The sequence below is a fragment of the Macaca mulatta genome, chromosome 7, assembly GCF_049350105.2.
Source record: "Macaca mulatta isolate MMU2019108-1 chromosome 7, T2T-MMU8v2.0, whole genome shotgun sequence".
Classification (NCBI taxonomy): domain Eukaryota; kingdom Metazoa; phylum Chordata; class Mammalia; order Primates; family Cercopithecidae; genus Macaca; species Macaca mulatta.
Genome location: NC_133412.1, coordinates 149,507,518 through 149,522,929, shown reverse-complemented (window position 1 = coordinate 149,522,929; position 15,412 = coordinate 149,507,518). Strand labels below are relative to the sequence as shown.

Here is a 15,412-nt window from a genome sequence, read left to right as displayed (position 1 = left end):
CGGCAGAAAGCAAGGGGAGGAGCCAGGGCAGGAGGTCCTGACCTGGAGAAGGAGAGCCACCCCCTCTCTGGATCCTGAGCCCGTGGCCCTGTCAGGGCCCGAGTCAAAGTCCTGACTTGGGAGCATTCGTCAGCTCAAGTGCTTTCCACGAAAGTTTCCATTCCTCCTGCCAAATTAGGAGGTAGGGAGAGAACTCAGTTTTCCCGGCTCAGGGGCCAGGCAGGCTTCCTGGGGGCCATGCAGAAGGCTCCTGGAGGGTGAGAGAGAAAGTGCAGGTGCCTGGTGAGGCCAGGTCTTTGAAGAGGCCAAGAGATGGTGTTCCCAACAGAAGAACGGCCTGAAGTTGAAAGGCCTTGGGGGTGTGAGTGTCTCTGCTTTTTCCAGAAAGATTTCTTAGGACATCAAGTCGTCTGAAAAGGTTTCCTTTTTGGAGAACAAGCCTCGCTCTTTGGGGTACTGGATGGTCTCTAAGAGGCACTGCCTGTCCCAGTTTCTACAAAGTTGGGGCAGCCTCTCTGGGATAGGCCAGCCCAGCTCTGAAAGCGGAGCCAAGGGGCTGTTTCTGGAAGATGGAAGAATCTTGGTGAAACGGCACAAGTATGGGCTGTTCAACAATTAACCAGGTGAGCACGCATTACCCCAGGGGGCTTCCCATCTGCCAGCTGGAGACCCACTTGCTTTCACTACACAGGGTCATCTGTCTTGATTTTCTGGATTTCCTGTGCATGCTAAATGAGGCAGAATTTCAGGTGAGTTTCCCCTTCAAGAAGGGTCACAGGACGAGCCCCTTGCTGGTGTGGATAAGGGACAGGTACTTCATAATCCCTAAAACTTCCTGATCCCCAATTTTTAAAAGAAATGAAGTTGAACCTCGTCTTCATGTTAGATCTAATCCTTTACTCTCCAGGTTATCGGAAACTACAAGGATGGGGTGGTATCTAAGTTGTTGAAGTCGAAAACCTATTTAATGTGTAGAGCCTCCAATCTTTATCCCAGTAGCCTGCCACTGGAATATGAGCTCCAAGAAGGTAAAGATTATGTGTTTGTCTCATTCATCATCACATCCCCATGATACCTGATCCATAGTAAGACTCTGCTGAGTACGGATTGATTGACTGACTAATTGAATGAATGAGTGATTCTTAAGATACTATCATTTGAGCCACTCCTTTGGACTAAGTAAGATACTGTCTAGAAATGTCTGTAGCGTAAGAGTGTCCCTAGGAAGGCCCAGAACTGGGAGTGAGACTTCAGGCAGATATAGTCAAACTGCTGTATTTTCACTCGCAGTTTTATCTGAGAACCATTGCCCTTCTGAGTACCAGGCCAGTGATGCCAGTGGTCAGCCACTAAGCACTCCTCTCTAATCAGGCCTGGCCACACACAGGGTTCTCTGCAAGTTTAGTTGCTGGAAAAGCAGATAATCCTGCAGAGACAGGGCTCTAGAGAGGCTCCCATTCTGATGACTGGGGCTATAGCCACTTAGACTCACATTCACCACCAGCCTCCTTCCCAGGGAGAAACCTTTCTCTTCTAATGCAAACTGAGGACTTCCCTCCCTGATTTGCTTTCTCCTCCAATTCTCATCAAGCCCTTGCTGATCTCTGGCAGACATCCTGCAGCCCCTCCTAGGGCTTCCACAGCCCCCTAGCACAGCACGCTGTCTGTAGGAAGGGCTGTGTTTGGGTTGAACCCAGCCACCCCTCTCCTTAGAAAGCCCCTGTGGCACCTTTGTTTTGGCTTTTTATCTCTAGGTTGACCTCTGAATCATCTCACAGTCTGATTCTCAACTCTGCCAACTGAACTGAGCCTTGGTGTCTGCCCCCTTGAAGCTGGCCTGGGGGCAGCAGGGGTCTGCTGGGATCAGCTGATAAGCAGTGGCATTTCTCTCTGCTCACAGGGGCTCTCTTGAAGGGCAGGTCATCATCATCTTAGGAGATCCCAGGCTTTTGCCTGCAGGAGGTTCATCATGGCCTCACTTTCTCATCACAAAATCTCTCCAGCTTCAAGGGCCGGGCCCCCTAGTCTACTGGGAGCAGATGCACATCCTGACACACACCTCTGAGCCTGTCAGACTGGGCTGTTAAGTACAGACTCTGGACTGGAACTCCCTGGGTTGGAATCATGCCTCTTCCACTTATTATTGGGAAAGTCTAGAAAAATCCCTTGGTTTTTTTGTGCTTCGGTTTCCTCATCTGCAATGCGGGAATTCTAAGTGTCTGTCTCCTAGGATTGTCATGAAGACAAAATGACTCAACACAAAAGGATGCTTAGAACAATGCCTGGCCCATCCAGTGTCCTCTATATATGCTCCAGGTATATCAGCCCCCACGTGTGCCCCATGCTCATTCTGGAGGTGGCCCCTGCCCACCTGAGCCATATCACTCGATCTTGCTTTGGTTCTTCCCTAAAATTGGCAAGTGGCTCTGGCAGGGCAAATACCTGATGGCAAGACGTGCTCTGGCTGCAGAGCCTGGCCAGAAGTCAGAGGTCAGGAAGAGAAGACTGCGTGGGGACTTTTGGAGTTTCAATGTGTTTTACTAGTGTGTTTTAGTGTGTTTTGGAGTTTTACACCCAAAAGCAGGTATAGAGAAGAACAGGAAGACCCGGAGGATTCCAAATCTGTCCTGGTTTCCGCACCTATCACACAGAGCCAGGTTCATAATACACTCACTCCTCCCTGCACTGCTCCGTTCCTTTGCCCCAGAGATTCCCTGTGCCCTGGCACAGCTGAGTATTCCACCTTGAGGCTACCATGCAGCAGTTGGCCAGAACATGGCTTTTTAAAAAATGATCCAAATATCACTGCAACCTCAATTATTCCAGAGATGCTCTGCCCCCCTGGAGTATTCTGGTGTCCCAGAACAGTTACATGTTCCACCTTGGGGCTACCACTCAGAAGTTGACCAGAACATGACATTTTTGAAAAAAATCCAAATATCCCAGCAACCCCAATTATTCCATGAGATTATGAGCTCTGCCTCCTCCTTCAAAGGTGATTCCAACTCTTCTAGAATTTCTTGAGTTTTCCCTCCTAATCCCTCCTTTTCAATTTTTTTTTAGTGTACAATATATACTTTTTCTTTTTTTTGTTTTAGAGATGGGATTTCAGTATGTTGCTCAGGCTAGTCTCAAGTTCCTGGGCTCCAGCGATCTTCCTGCCTCAACCTCCCAAATAGCTGGGACTACAGGCACATGCCACCATGCCAGCTGTCTTTTTCTTAATACTGTAAATTCATATGGCATAAAATTCACCATCAATTTTTTTATTGTACTGATAGAAAGGCTTTGAATTGTTCTGGAAATGTTTGGGAATTAGATAGCCAGAATGCTTGCATAACATAGTAAATATACTAAAGTCCACTGGAAAAAAAATTAATTGACACATAATAACTGTACATACATACAGCGTGTAATAATCAAATCAGAGTATTAAGCATTACTATCATCTCGAGCATTCATTGTTTCTTTGTGGTGAGAACATTTAAGATCCTTTCTTCTAGCTCTTTTGAAATATACCATCCAATATTGTTAGCTCTAACCATCTTTCTGTGCAATAGCACACCAGAACTTATTTCTCCTATTTAACTGAGACACTGTAGCACTAACTAGTCTCTCCCCATCCACCCTTCTCACTCCCTTCCCCAGCCTCTGGTAACCACTATTTTACTCTCTACTTCTAAGAGGTCAGCTTTTTCAGATTCTGCATATAAGCAAATTCACCATTTTAAAGTATGCAGTTGAGTGACGTTAAGCACACTCACAATGCTGCACACTGTGCAAACTATCACCACTGTTTAGTTCCAGAACATTTCATCACTCCCAAAGAGATCCCCGTACACATTAAGCAGGCACCTTCCATTCCCCCATTAGTTGGCTAGGGCTGCCATAGCAAAAGACCTGAGACTTGGTGGCTTAAACAAAAGGCATTTATTTCTCTTTAACATATGCATTTTGGAGACCCTAGCTTCCAGCAACCACATATCTGCTTTCTGCCTCTATGGATTTGCCTATTCTGTATATTTCATATAAACAACATCACACAATAAGTGGTCCTTCCCTAAACTCTTAACCCCATGTGTCTATTCTGTAGAAACAAGGAGGCTGACCTTTCTTGCAGTACTTTTTGTTTGGCGGGGTCTGCCAGGCCCTTGGCCTACATCCAGCCCAGTTCTTAACCCCTAGGTCTGAGGGTGAGCCTCCCAGCCTAAGAAGTCAATGACCATTTGTGAATACCTGTTATGTACTAGCTGTTTCACCCAGGTTTTCTTGTCAAATCCTCGGCACACCCCCACAGGAAGAATTATTACTTCTTGTATTAGTCTGCAAGGGCTGCAGAATAAAGTGGCCAAAACTGGGGTCCTGAAACAACAGAAATGTATTGGCTCCTAGTTCTGGAGGCTGGAAGTCTGGGATTAGGGTGTCAGCAGGATTGGTTCCTTCTGAGGGCTCGGAGGGAGAATCTGTTCCAGGCCTCGCTCTTAGCTTCTGGTGGTTGACTGGCAGTCTTTGGGGTTCCTTAGCTTGTAGATGCACCATCACCCCAGTCTCTGCCTTCAGCGTCACAGTACGTTAGCCCTGTGTGCGTTTCTGCCTCTGTGTCCAAATTTCCCCTTTTTATAAGGACACCAGGTATTGGAGGAGGGCCCACCCTAGTGAATTCATCTTAACTTGATCATCTGCAAAGACCTTATTTCTAAAGAAGGTCACCTTCATAGGAACTGGGAGCCAGTACTTCAACATCATTGTGGGAAACACAGCTCAACCCAGAAGATTCCCTTTTACAGAATAAGCAACTGAAAGTTCAGGAGGTCTTGTCCCCGGAACGAGACAGAGCTGTGTGTCACCACAAAGAAAAGACACAGGCAGAGGGAGGTGGGCCCTTGACCGCTCCTCTCTGGCCTCGGGGATGCGTGCACCTCCACTGGCTCAGTGCCACAGGGCTCCATTTGGCTTGCTCCAGCGTCATTAGTCCCGGCACATCAAGGTGACTTTACATTGTTTACAAGGGCCACTGAAAGTGCAGTCATCCCCCTCCCACACTGTCTTATCAATTCATTTACCTTTCCGAATTCCCTAACAGACTGCCAGCCAGGAGGGGTGGGCAAGGACCTGCAGTCCAGGAAGGGCCTGCCTCCACTTTATCTGGAAAGAAAAATCTATCTGCTTGGGGATAGACCTAAATACAACACACCGGTGCGACTAGGCCATTAATCATCTCTCGCCGGGACACAGGAGACCAGGAAGCAGCATTGTGGGCACGCTGGCTTTAAACTCAAGGGTGAGAAAGCTCTGGGGACACACCATTTCCAGAGGGCATTCTACAGGTGCATCAGGTGGAGGTCACACAGTTTGATGCTGGTGACATCTTGCATGGGAAGAGGAGGCAAGAAGGGCAGATTGATGTCCCCAAAGGATTCCCTGAAAGCAGGTGCTCGCGCTAAAATAAATACCCACCCCCTGGTGGCTGCAGAATGCCTTTTGACCAGGAATACATTTGCTGGGGAACTCTCCATGCCCAGCAGTTTGGCACATGCCTACAATCCCCTGGGGGATGCTGTATTCTTCTTAGAGGAGGGGGAGCTGCCTGAACAGGGACTCATAGAATAACAGGAGACCTAAGTCGACAAATCAAAGGCCCCCAGGTCCAGACTCCCTCTCCCCATTTCCACCATTTCCTTACTCCAGGAGACCTGCCCTGCTGCCCAGCCAGCCTGCATGGCATCCCATAAACACGCTGTCCCAGCTAGGTGTGTTCCTGGCTCTGCTGCCTCCCTTCTGTCTTACTTAATTTCTATCCATTCTTCAGGGCCCAGGTCAAATGTGACATCTCACCTGTCCACTCCCTTTTCACAGCATCCCTCACCTCCAATCTCCTCCCACCACCACCAACACGTCTCATCTGAGTGTCTGTCACATCTCACATCGCCTTGAGTAGTGTGCTGTCTTCTCACCTGTGTTTGTCTCAAGCAACAAAAAGGCAGTAATAATGGAACAATTGCTGACATTCATTGAGCACTGTTGTGTGCTAAGTTCTGTGGAAAGCACCTGATCTACATCGCCTTATTTAAATCTTACAACTACCCTGATGGTCATTATTTTCTCCAGTTCATCAGCTGGGAAACTGGCAAGCCAAGTGGGCAAGTGACTTGCCCACATTGGACAGTGGGTAGATGATAGAGTTAGGATCAGCCTCTGCCTGGTATAAAAGCCCATGCTCATAGTGTTTCTGCTATGGCTCCCCACCCAAGTAGGGGGTACACAGTGACACTTTCTCATGGTGTTAGTGAACTAAAGCAATAGGATTTCCACCAAGAACACAACTGGAAGGGAATGCACAAAGAGAGATGGGCTTGCACTGGCTGGGTGCACCCTGTGGGGCGTTTCCAGGGCTCAGGGCATATCTACCATGGTTTGAGTCTTTTCCTCTGGCTGAGTAAGAGAAAGATCTTAGAACTTAATGACTGCTGGGAGATTTCCCAGTTATTGGATAGACCCCATAGGGAATAGTTAGATCTCCCTAGTCTTTCCTTCAGGATGGGATTTAAAGCGGGAAAAGGAGGTGAAGGGCAGGAGAAGGGCAAGGGTGGAAAGTTTAGGAAGTCTCAGAGCTGGATGTGGCCAAAGCTCATGCTGGCCATGGATTCCAGCAGCTCTTCCCAGGCCTTCTGTCTTGTTCCTTATAAACTGGGGATAGAGAGCTGATCCCAAATCTGCTCTGTAAAATGGGAGGGCTGAAGATACCTATACAATTCTGGTCAGCAATAAACACGCTATTATTCTGCAGTTTTTCAGAGCTGCCATTAGTATACTTTGGTCAAAAGCAGCCAGAACCCCACTGTGACCAACTTAAGCAGAAATAGAACTTATTGAAATGATATAAAGTAATTCATATTAAAAAAAGGAAAGACCATCTGGGTGTGGTGCCTCAAGCCTGTAATCCCAGCACTTTGGGAGGCTGAGGTGGGCACCTGAGGCCAAGAGTTCAAGATCAGCCTGGCCAACATGGTGAAATTCTGCTAAAAATATAAAATTAGCCAGGCATGGTGGCACGCACCTATAATCCCAGCTACGTGGGAGACTGGGGCAGGATAATCACTTGAACCTGGGAAGCGGTGGTTGCAGTGAGCTGAGAGTGCGCCCCTGCACTCCAGCCTGGGTGACAGAGCAAGGCTTCATCTCAAAAACAAACAACAACAACAATAACAGAAGGAAAGACTGAGGAAACGAAGGTGGCTCTGGGAGTCTGAGAACAGAATGTGGTGGCTTCTTTGGGACACAGTCACTAGAATGAATGAGCTCCAAGCAACTGCCAACCCTGCCTCCTTCTGCTTAAAGGCCAAAAGCCACAGGAAAGATACTGACTGGCTTAGCCTGGGTCACATGATCACCTTGGGTGGTGAGGAGGTCGGAGAGGTTGACAGCTCACTAGGACTATGCACAATGGGAGAAAAGTAATTCCCCAAAAAGAGACTAGGGTCCTGCACCTCTCCAAAAGCAAATGGATGCTGGTAGTCAAACTTTAAAAGTAGAAATTGTGCTGGGCGCGGTGGCTTACGCCTGTAATCCCAGCACTTTGGGAGGCCAAGGCAGGTGGATGGGGAGATTGAGACCACCCTGGCTAACACAGTGAAACCCGTTCTCTACTAAAAATACAAAAATTAGCCAGGCGTGGTGGTGGGCGGCTGTAGTCCCAGCTACTCAGGAGGCTGAGACATGAGAATGGCATGAACCCGGAAGGTAGAGCTTGCAGTGAGCCGAGATCCCGCCACTGCCCTCCAGCCTGGGGGACAGAGCGAGATTCCGTCTCTATAAATAAATAAATAAATAAATAAATAAATAGTTCAGGACTCTCAGGAATATGAATTTGCCATATTGAAAAAAAATCTCTGGGGATTTTGAGCCTTTTAAGGGATAGAGAGATTGATGGCAGCCCTCTACCATATCTCTGATAAGTTTCTGTTCTTCCTCCTGCCCCAGGATATCAGCTCCATCCAGCCCTGCTGCTAGCCCCTCTCCAGGACTCTGTCCTATCAGTTCTCCCCTCCCTCTCTCCCATCACTGATTCTCTCCAATGACTCCTTCCACAAAACTTACTGAAATGCTTTAAAGTCGGCTCTATTCAACATCAAAACAAAACAAAACTGCATTGTGTTGGACCCTGCCTTCCCCTCAGTCTATTTCCCTACATTGTGCAATGTCACCCCCTGGACCATGGATCTTTTAGAGTCTTATTTACGTCTCCCTTCTACATGTGGCTGTGTTCATAACCAGGTAACTGCATTAAATGCAGTGTGCTCAAAACCAGATTTATCATCTTCTTCTATAAACGCACTCTTCTGCCTGTGTTCCCTCTTAACTAACAGTACCACCATCCACCTCATTCCCCAAACTGGAAGCCTCCAAGTCCTTAACTCCTCCTTCTCCCTCCACATCTAATTAGCCACCAAGTCTGATCACCAGGATATGGCCAAATTTGATCTCATTCCTTCCCTCCTAGCAGGTGTGAGGTGATATTGCGGTTCTGATTTGCATTTCCCTGATTATTAGTGTTGTTGAGCCTCTTTTCAAGTATTGTTGGCTATCTGTATATCTTCTTTAGAGAAGTGTCTATTCAAGTCCTTTGCCCATTTTAAAATCAAGTTATTGGCTGGGGTAGGTGGCTCATGCCTGTAATTCCAGCACTTTGGGAGGCTGAGGTGGGGGATTACCTAAAGTCAGGAGTTCAAGACCAGCCTGGCCAACATGGTGAAACCCTGTTCCTAATAATAATACTAAAAATTAGCCAGGCATGGTGGCTCATGCCTGTAATCCCACCTACTCAGACGGCTGAGGCAGGAAAATTTCTTGAACCTGGGAGACAGAGTTTGCAGTAAGCCATTGCACTCCAGCCTGCGAGACAAGAATGAAACTCTGTCTCAAAATCAATCAATTGATCAATCAATCAAGTTATTTGTTCTTGTTTCAGCTGTTGAATTGTAGGAGTTTCTTGGGCATTCTGGATAGTAATCCCTTATCGGATATGTGGTCTGCAAATAGTTTCTCCCACTTTACAGATTGCCTTTTCACTCTGTTGATGGTTTGCTTTGCTGCATGGATTTTTAGTTTGACATGATCCTACACATCCAATTTTGCTTTTGTTGCCTGTGCTTTTGGTGTCAAATCCAAGAAATCATTGCCAACTTTTTCTCCTATGTTTTCTTTTGAAGATTTGCAGTTCCAGATCTTGCATTTAAATCTTTAATCCATTTTAAGTTGATTTTTGTATATAGTGTAAGATAAGCATTCAATTTCATTCTTCTCCATATACAAATACAGTTTTCTCAGCACCAATTGCTGAAAGGACTATCTTATCCACATGTATTCTTGGACCCTTGTGAAAGACGAGTTGACCGTATATACATGCATTTATTTCTGGGCTGTCTATTCTATACTATACCATGGTCTGTGTGTCTGTTTTTATGCCAGTACCATACCATACTGTTTTAATTTCTATAGATTTGTAGTATATTTTGAAATCAGGAAGTGTGATGCCTCCAGTTTTGTTCTTCTTGCTCAAGGTTGCTTTAGTTATTTGGGGTCTTTTGTGGTTCCATATGAATTTTAGATTGTTTCCTCTATTTCTATAAAAAATGCCATTGAGATTTTTGATAGGGATTGCACCGAGTCTGTAGATAGCTATGGATATATGGCTATTTTAACAATATTAAGTCTTCCAATCCATGACCACAGGATGGCTTTACATGTATTCCTGTCTTCCTTAATTTGTTTCATCAATGATTTGTACTTTTATTTTGAGACCGAGTCTCTCTCTTTCACCCAGGCTGGAGTGCAGTGGCATGATCTCAGTTCACTGCAACCTCTGCCTCCCTGGCTCAGTGATTCTCCTGCCTCAGCCTCCTGAGTAGCTGGGATTACAGGCTTGCACCACCACACCTGGCTAATTTTGTAGAGATGGTGTTTCACCATGTTGGCCAAGCTGGTCTTGAAGTCCTGGCTTTAAGTGATCTGCCCACCTCTGCTGTAATCCCGAAGTGCTGGGATTACAGGTGTGAACCACTGCATCAGGCCAATGATTTGTACTTTTTAGTGTACAGGTGTTTCACCTCCTTGGCTAAGTTTATTCCTAAGTATTTTATTCTTTTTGAAGCTATGGTAAATGGGATTTCTTTCTTAATTCCCCTTTCAGATAGCTTGTTGTAGGATATAGAATGACAACTAATTAGGCCAGGTGTGGTGGCTTCGGTCTATAATCCCAACATTTTGAGAGGCTGAGGAAGGCAGATTGCCTGAGTCCCAGAGTTTGAGACCAGCTTGAGCAACATAGCCAAACCCTGTCTCTACAAAAACTACAAAAAATTAGCCAGGTGTGGTGGCATACACCTGTGGTCCCAGCTAATTGGGAGGCTGAAGGAGGAGGATTGCTTGAGCCTGAGAGGCAGAGATTGCTGTCAGCCAAGATTGCACCACTGCACTCCAGCCTGGATGACAGAGCAAGACCCTGTCAAAAAAACAAAAAAAAAGAAGAAGGAAGGAAGGAAGGAAGGAAGGAAGGAAGGAAGGAAGGAAGGAAGGAAGGAAGGAAGGGAGGGAGGGAGGGAGGGAGGGGGAGAGAGAGAGAGAGAGAGAGAGAGAAAGGAAGGAAGGAAGGAAGGAAGGAAGGAGAAAGAAAGAAAGAAAGAAGGAAAGAAAGAGAAAGAAAGGTAACTGATTTTTGTATGTTAATTTTGTATCTTGCAACTTTACTATATTTATTAGTTCTAACAGATTTGGGAGGATTTTTCTGTATATATTATGTCATCTGCAGAGATAATTTTGCTTCTCCCTTTCTGATTTCTATGCCTTTTGTCTCTTTTACTTGCCTAACTGCTCTGGCCAGGACTTGCAGTACTATGTTGAGCCAAGTGGTGAGAGTGGCCATCCTTGCCTTGTTAATTTTCTTATTTAAAATATCCAATGGCTCTCCATTTTCCATGGGATAAAACCCAAGTCCTTTAGTTTTCATAATTCAGCTCTAACTCATATTCCTGGTCACATCTCTCGCCGCCCCCTGGCACATGGTACTGTCTCCCTTGCACCGCTGCATTCTCTTTCATCCCTCTGCCTGAAATACAGCACCGGCCTTCAAAGCCCAGCTCTAGTGTCACCTCCTCTAGGAGCCTTTCTCTACTTCAGCCACTGCTTCCTCTGAACTCCTACAGGATTGTGGGACACACTCTCCTAGAACACATATCACACAGTACTGTAAAGATTTGTTCACATGTTGGTCTCCATCCCTGGGAGGTAGCTCCTGGAGAATGAGGACTTGCTTTTTCTTGTTTTTATCATCCTCTGTCCCACTACCAACCAGTGCCTATCCCAGCTCCTGGCATTCACTAGGTAATCTATAAATGTTCGTTGAATGAATGAATGAAAACGAATTAGGAAACATAGAGTAAATGGGTGAAGAGTAGGGTAAGAGATCAACATAGGATGAGTGAGAAATGGTCTGCAGGGTGTCAGATGAGAACGTTGTGCACTGCACAACTCCAGGAGGCACCATTCATGGGGCAGTGCGTATGAATTTCCTAGAATTGGGCAGATCACAATGTGGGCAGGTATGTGCAGCAGCCCCACAAAAAGAACTGACTTAGGAAGGGATAAACCCTCTTCTAGGAGAAAAAGAACCAGCTACTAGTTAATATTTGAGTTGGAAGAGGCTTTTGGAGAAGAGAACATAGATGAAAATGATGAAAGAGGCATTTGAGCAAGTGCAGTAGACATCATGGATTGCCTTGTAGTCTTCCAGTTTTCCTGGCTGGCTGGGCCAATTACTGTAGACGTTAACAATGCCAGGTGTTTCTCCAGCTTCCCTTATAGTTAGAGGTTTCCATGTGTCCCAGTCAAACAATAAGACTTAAGGGGAAGTTTGCTGGGGTGGAAAGGGAAGGCATTTGGGCAATATTTTACTCCATGATAGAAAGTGAGACAGACCAGGGGAAAGAGCTGCAGAAGCCATTGTATAATCATAAAAAAGAAACTTGGAGAGGAAAAGCCAACATGCCAAGGACAGCAGAGCACAAGGATGGAAAAGGTGTGGGACTATGGCTCACTGGTGACCCGCTGAGCCAAGAAACCAACCCTGGAACCAACTACTTCTTGTTATAGAAGACGATGCATGTTTCTATTGCTTAAATCACTGTTTCCTTTTCATAGTCTCTCTGTTACTTGCATCCCAAAGCATTCTAACTAATAAATTAGGTGTGGTGCTACATATGGTAAATGGTGCTACATATGGCCCAGAGCCAGACAATTAATATAAACTGCATGTAAACCAGTAGAAAAGCCCTGAGACCCCACAGGCTAAGAATCCTAAAATGCAGCCGAGAGAGGTGGCTCACATCTGTAATCCCAGCACTTTGGGAGGCTGAGGTGGGTGGATCACCTGAGTCTAGGAATTTGAGAGCAGCCTGGCCAACATGGTGAAACTCCATCTCTACTAAAAATACAAAAATTAGCAGGGCGTGGTGGCGCATGCCTGTAATCCCAGCTGCTTGGGAGGCTGAGGCAGGAGAATTGGTTGAACTTGGGAGGCGGAGGTTGCAGTGAGCCGAGATTGTGTCATTGCACTCCAGCCTGGGTGACAGAGACTCTGTCAAAAAAAAAAAAAAAAGAGTCCCTAAAATGCAAACATTGGTAGAATAATGTCAATGGTGTGAATTTCATTTCACACTTTCAGTTATTCCATTTCTCCCTCTAATAAGTTGGCACCATTTTCCCTTTTATTTATTTATTTTTTGAGACAGAGCCTTGCTCTGTGCCCCAGGCTCGACTGCAGTGACAGGATCTTGGCTCACTGCAACCTCCACCTCCCAGGTTCAAACGATTCTTGTGCCTCAGCCTCCTGAGTAGCTGGGATTACAGGCACGTGCCGCCACATCCAGTTAATTTTTATATTTTTAGTAGATATGGGGTTTTACCATGTTGACCAGGCTGGTCTTGATCTCCTGAACTCAAGTAATCCACCCACCTTGGCCTCCCAAAGTGCTGGGATTATAGCCATGAGCCACCGCGCCTGGTCACCATCTTCCTTTAACCCCAAGCCCCACTTCCAAAAAATTATTGTCAGTCTTTGGGTTAGAAGAAAACCTGCCCATTTTGCAGCCCTTTACAAAATGATTCCTCATTGTTTCAGTCACAGTAGCCCCTGGGCATATGGGACAAGGTGAGGAAACACCCAAGGGACAAGTGGCAGCAATGAAGATGTCCTTTCTTTGTGAATCAATTGGGCTGCAGGAGAGTTTCTTGGGGAGCTTCTTTTGCACCTGAGCACATGTTATCCAGGCACTGTTCTAGGCACTTTACACATGTTCACTCATCTGATCCTCACAGCAGCCCCTGAAGTGGAGATACCATTATCATCCCATTTTACAGATTAAGAAACTAAGAAACTGAGGCACTGGGAGGTCCTGTAGCATTTCCACCTTGAAAGAGGCAGAGCTGGGATGGAAACCAAGTCAGTCCAGCTCCAGACCTACGTTTTCCCCCACAATCTGTTCAGTGATGGTGGCAACTCCTTTCTGGTTTTATGGTTATTAATCCATGCCCCTCCAGGAAGAACCGTAGAGCTTTGGAAGGAGCAGAAAGCCCTCTGTCTTGATTTGCTTGCATATAAGGACTCTGCCGCCCTTCTGTTGGCTAACTCAAGGATGCAAATTTTCTAACTGAGCTTCCCTTCCAGCACTGACACAACGGAATGGGGGTAAGAGGGTCACCATCTACTGCCTAGAGGATTACACGAGGCTGACTTAATACATAACTTGGAACTCCATAATCTTACCCCGTAGATTGCTTGGTATTTGCCTTCAGTAGATTCAGAGGTAATTAAATTACCGTACAAGTAGTTTTCAAGTCTGAGGCAAAGACTTGAACTAAAAGTAAAGCCTTACTAATTCAGACAAATGGGGGAGGCATGAAGGAAAACAAGAAGGAACTGTAGCTTTCCTTTCAAAAGAAACACATTTTTTACATTTCTAGTACTTACAGTAAATCACACTAAACATTAATAGCAGCCAAATGGAGTTCTTGCTGAGTTTGGGTGAATGAATAAATAAAACTAATTTTAATTAGCATATTCCTTGTATACAAATATATTCTATTAATATACTTTTGAAAGCTTGTTGTTTGAAGGTTAAACATTCATTCATACATCCAACAGGCAGCGTGGAGTATCATCACAGAGGATCTACAATGTGCTACTGTGTGCTCTCTGCTAGAAGCTGAAGATAAGGAGTCAACAAGATTCAGACAATATCCTGGAAGAATCTGCAGACTAAGAAAAGATATATGCACAAATAAATAATGATACAATATGCTAGGATTTATTAGGAATATATAGACAACGTACTGAGTGACTACAGTTATGGAACAACTGACTCTCTCAGAGGAGGTAAAGGAAGGATTCACTGGGAAGGTAATCTTTGAGCTGGGTTTTGAAGGATGAGTAAGAGTCTACCAGGAAGAGAAAAAGAGGAAATCAAGGGTGGCCACAAGACAAGGGCCAGAGTAATTCAGGGGTCCAGTGATAATGCTCCAAGGTGGCTAATCGTCATTCGTAGGAGCTATGGCTCAAGTGTCACAAATTGTGACTTGTTGAATAGAAGCTTTTATTTGATAATATAATGCAGAAAACATTTTAAGTACAGAAACATTTTTAATACAGAAAAGTGCAAAAGGTAATAGATGCTCATGTACTTGCCACCAGAATGAACAAATGTTATTCTTATGTCATTAGCTACGATTTTTTTTTTTTAAATAAAACTTTGTGGCCAAGCGCAGTGGCTCATGCCTGTAATCCCCGCACTTTGGGAGGCTGAGGTGGGAGGATTGCTTGAGGCCAGCAGGTTGAGGCTGCATGAGCCGAGATCATGCCATTGCACTCCAGCCTAGGTGACAGAACAAGACCTTATCTTAAAACTAAAACTAAAACAAAAGCTTTGCATCATTAAAACACTGACGCTGCACCGCTGGTGTTCTGTCACCTTCTCTAGTGCCCCCTCCCTGACTGCACTCTCCAGAGCAGACCCCCCTCTTTTCCCCTCTGGCGGGGCCTCTGTTTTTTCCTTATGGCATCTCCCACTGTGTGAGGTCACCTTGTGGTTTGCTGATGTGTCCTGTACCGTCCGGTCATCTCCATAGAAGAGATGCCTGTAAGGTCTTAGTCACTGTGGGGCTCCTCCATGCTGCTGCATATTTGGTGCTGATTTAATGTGTAGAAGAAAGGAAGGAGGCCAGGCTCAGTGGCTCACGCCTGTAATCCCAGTACTTTGGGAGGCTGAGGCAGGTGGATCACCTGAGGTCAGAAGTTCGAGACCAGCCTGGCCAGTGTGGTGAAACCCCATCTCTACTAAAAATACAAAAATTAGCCAGGTGT

General features: G+C 45.7%; 1 long non-coding RNA gene across 1 annotated transcript; it reads left to right on the top strand.

The window, feature by feature from the left end:
* Window positions 1–63: 63 nt before the first annotated feature.
* On the top strand, window positions 64–14,812 carry LOC114679605 (uncharacterized). Its single transcript, XR_003731649.2, has 3 exons — window positions 64–623; window positions 908–1,028; window positions 14,198–14,812. It is a non-coding gene; the product is annotated as an uncharacterized LOC114679605 (long non-coding RNA).
* Window positions 14,813–15,412: the final 600 nt, after the last annotated feature.